Below are 5000 nucleotides of genomic sequence, written 5' to 3' on the forward strand. Positions count from 1 at the left end.
ATATGGAAACTGTCATTTCCAGCTGAATTGCCTTTGAAAGGAAGAAGAAGAAGAAGAAGAAGAAGAAGAAGAAGAAGAAGAAGAAGAAGTAGTAGTAGTAGTAGTGCGCTACAGGCTTTTACCCGTTTTCATTGCACGCTAAATCTATCACGCATGATTATTTCTTTCATGATTAGCGGCCAGCATAATTAAAGCCGGATGGAAGAAAAGCATTTTTACACATTCTGTTATAATAGAATTCCTCGTCATTCAGATTTTAATGACCTTTACATGTAAACTGTGTCTTCCGGTAATGGATTTTTTTTAAACTGCATTTGCGTTATTTATAGATTGTAATGATGGCTCCGTTGTCATCTGAATTGTCAAGATGTTTTTTTTATTCGGAAAAAATTATATGAAGGTTATAAAAAATGGTGAGAAAACAAACATCAAAGTGAACATTGAATTTATTATAGAACATTAAGGAAATTTAAGGCATAATATTATGCAGAATATAGATTAATATTAACGGCACAATGATGCTGCCCCGATATCTAGGTAACTCTGGCACTAGTGTTACCCAACCTCCACACTCCGAATCGACTTATAACCAGTGGAAAGTTTATAAGATGCATCGAGCAATACCATTACCATGATGCCACTGCGCATTAGCTATAAAAGATATGATACGTCTATCAGAAAATTGTATGTGAAAAATTATTGCCTATGCAAGTGACTTAAAGTTTAGAATAAGTTTCAATAAAAAGATCTCAAAATATATGATAAATGACAAAGCAAAATATTAACAAGAGTAAATTCTTTCTGGTTACAAGTTCTATTTTTTACGGGATTAATGACTCAGCGCTAAAATTATTCATTCAATAACTTTAAATCTCGTAAAGTGTGCCAACATTTACCGAGACCTACCTCAAAGTTATCAAGCGCCTGCTTGCTCGATATAAATCCACGAAGTTGAATGCCTGGGAAGTAATCCAGCAGTATGTAGTGGATGCCAAAGACTATGGTAGGGAAATGGAATCCTAGTCCTGGCCTCTCTTCCATGCTGCTACACAATCCATTAAAAGGTTCCTCCGAAAACACACACCCCTGGAGAATCATGCCCTCGTCTCTCCATTGCACTTTGGTGAAACTGGTGGTACTTAGCACTTCATTATTTCATAGCCATAAACGTCCTTCAAGTATAAAGAGTTCATTAGTAATGGATCTACACTATTCAGTTGGTCGAAGTTTTCTAAACGAACGGTCGAGTTCATTAGTAGTGATCACACTTCAGTTTGGCAAGTTTCTAACGAAGGTCGAGTTTATCCACTTTTCCCTTTAGATCAGGAGAACTGCTTCCTTGGAGGGTTAGGCAGATACTGCTTGGTAAGAATTCTTACCCTTACTCGTTAACTTCGTTAACTATTTCAGGAAGAGCTAAATACTTTAAAATGGTCTCAAATGCCAGCAACAAAGTATATACAGTATTAGATAATTATTAACGTTATTTTAAAGTTACGTTTGAGATCTTTTTATTTTCCAAGAGAGTTGGAAACCAAGGATTATGAGAAGATGCTTAAAAACCAAGGATTATGAAAAAAAGGCAAAGTACTTTTTTTGTACTAAAAAACAAAAATAAAAAAGATAAAGAAAACGAGAATACAAGGATTCTGAAGTTGGAAAGAAAAGATAAAAACAATGTGTTTAACACAGTTTTTGCTGGTAGGGATGAATGTTTTTTATTTGATGACGTTTTAAACGAAATTCCTTCAATCGGTCCAGCTCTGGGCAATTCACTTTTATAATTCTATGTTATGAAAGTGGAGAGAACAGATTAACTTTACTTGGTAGTGATTTTATTTTTTATTTTTAACCATTATGTAAGTAGTGGAACCTAGTTTTAAACTCGGTAATGACGAGATATACACGTGCAAAAAATTTTCTTTAAATAACTACAAATATAGGAAACAATACAGATGACTGTTTTTGATTTGTTATACTGGCTTTACAAAATCTTTATTAACAGAAATATCAATCATATTCCAGATGAATAATGTCAAGCCAATGAAATAAAAACTCTCTTGGTACGAGAAACATTTTTTATCACCACCTTCTCTCTTACAGCTACACCTATCTGCTTTAATGCCAAAAAATGCCACCCCCGCGTCCCAACCACACAATCCTCAACCCCTCCCCCGTCACCACCCTAACCTATCAAGATGTCCCATAATAGCCCGGGCCTTCCATCTATTCCCTAAAGAACGAATGGAATCCCCCTAGACTTGAGATAGAGGCTGTATTTATATGCTAATATTTTCGCCCGCTACTAGACGCAGGCCTTTTTTAGGGAGGGGGGAAATAAGCGGGACAAACCCATAAGTTGATTCCAGTTGAGGGGGTTAATGAACCATCAAGAAAAGAAAAAATAATATCAGGGGAGGGAGTTGAGAAGGTTTCGCGATATTCTCAAAAATGGGTGAGTTTCTTAGAAGGACCAAATTCGCTCTGTGGAACGTTAAATACTAGGAATTTCTCTTATCAAACCGTTCCCATCGTCAGATTTTGATACATCAAAGAGAATATCATTTGACTCATCACATTTTTAGATGGGGAAGTTGTAGTAGGTTTGTATTTCTGTTATTGAAGTCTATTCCAAGTTTTACGTGCAAAAAGATATAAATCAAAAGCACTTAATTTATGAGTATGAAGTGTGGTCCAAAAAATGTACCCTGAAAAAAAACTGTAAGTCGAATAAACTTGCTACATGTGAAATTAAAAGGAAATGTGGACATATTATATGAGTAACAGTTACTGATTGCTATGTTACTACTGACCATTTCAGGCCCTGCGATGCATAGGTTTTCTTAAATATCTTTTTAAATATCAACTGTATCTTCCTGAAAATTTGGCACAACATGTTTTACACCTTCCGCTAATATATGGCAATATAATTAAGTACCCTGAATTAATAATTAAGGCACTTTACTTAGAAAATTTTCAATTTCCTCAGTATTAGTTGTAAATATTCAAACACCTGTCGTTGGCTTAGCCAAAGAGTTAGGAAAGAAGCCCCCGCCCACTCTTCTCTTTCTTACTCTGTCTGATAACTTATGAATGAAATAGTGTACTACCATATGTTTTTTTTTTAGGTTTTAAAATGTACACAAACTACCATTTATTGTATGTTTTTATGTTATCATGTACGTTTCTTATCTATTTCCATGAGAATGGTGTGGTATTGGCAACTTTAGATTATTATTGGAGATATAAATATGGAAGGAAAAAAACAGATCATAGTTTATTTAAAAGCAAGATCACTATATACATTATTTTATTATATATATCCAATAAAGTATATACAATATATACAGAAATTGTACAGATTCTGAAGTAAATTTGTGCAGTAACCATGAAAACAGTATAGACATGCAAAATAAAAAACTGGTGGATAAATATAACAAAACTTATTAACTACAGGACTATATATATATACACGTATAAGGATATTTCAGCTCACTCCCCATCACTGTCTAAAAACAGATCGTCCTCGTCATCACTGGCGACGTTGACAACGATTGGATCTATGCAATTCCGGACGTTGTCAGTAAGCCATTATTCGTTCTCGAAAGCTTGACTTCGTTGGACAGCTCCTTCCCACACCTGTTTAGTGACCGCAAGCCTTGCTTCCTCCAATCTGGCCTTTAGGTCTGCCCTGGTGAAATGCCGTAACGAAGAACTTACATATAGCTTCATATGCGCCCATACCTGCTCGATGGCTTTGAGTAGGATGGGGGCGGGTGGAAGCCGGACGACAATAATAACACACCTGAACAGCTTGTAACTACTGCCACTCTAATTTTCAGCGGGTATATTTTCCAGTATATGTATACTCTAAATAAACCAAGAGGTCATAATAATCTCCCAAAATAATGAAATACAAATAAACTTTATTGCATAAACTAATTTGGATACATAAAACAATAATACTAAAGTAATTTAAAAATGTAAAACACTATACGTCATAATCGTAGTGCGGTACACTTTCATTCATATTTTGTTAACAGGGAGACGATGTCCGAAAGTCTGAGTCAAATGCAAAGAAAATTGGAAAAATTCAAGAGTAAAGTGCCATTATTAATAATTTTAGATACATAGTTATATTGCCATACATTAGCGGAAGGTCTAAAACATGTTGGGCCAAAATTTCAAGAAGATACAGTTGATATTTAAAAAGATATTTAAGAAAACCTATGCACCGCAGGCCTTGAAATGGTCAGTAAAGGCCAATGACGTTCTTAAGTGTTCTTATATGCTTATAAGAAATTCGTAATCATCACCTAGTAAGAGTGTGGCATAGAGGTATTGGGATCACTCATCTATATAAAATGCACATATACGTCATGCACGCATATACCCATACAAACAGGTGCACACACACCTATACATTTATGTCTGGGTGTGTTTGTGCGTTCGCATGTATGTCTGTATTTACAAATTACCATTCCGTTTCTAAATCACCCAAAAATCGTTCTGCGAAAATCATTTCAACATAAAAGTTTTGGAAGGGAGCCATCACAGGTGTGAATGGAGGTCAGGATCGAAACCATTTTCCCTTGAACAGTTTTCCCTAACAAACCTCAGGACCTTCTTCCTTTCCCTTTTCCTCCTTCCTCCTTCTCCTCCTTCTTCTTCTTCTTCTTCCCCAAGGCTCAGTTAGCCTTTTCCACATCATTTCCCCTTCGTTTCCCGTTGCCTCTTTCGGGAATAAGTCTCGTTCGTAGAAGGAGCTTCTGAAGTTTTTAGTCTCGTTTTTTGTTTATCTTTTGTTCTTCACGATGATTTCGTAGCTTTTTTTTTTATTTATTCGGTCGTGGTATTATCCATTTTGTTATTAATCCTTTTTTTTTACTTCTGTTTTTTCCTTCGTTATAAGGACACCCATCTTTAGACTCCCTTGTATTTATATTATTTATTCATTCATTGTATTTATATTATTTATTCATTTTACTTCTGTTTTGCCT

Source organism: Macrobrachium nipponense, chromosome 26, assembly GCF_015104395.2.
Source record: "Macrobrachium nipponense isolate FS-2020 chromosome 26, ASM1510439v2, whole genome shotgun sequence".
In the NCBI taxonomy this organism is placed as follows: Eukaryota; Metazoa; Arthropoda; class Malacostraca; order Decapoda; family Palaemonidae; genus Macrobrachium; species Macrobrachium nipponense.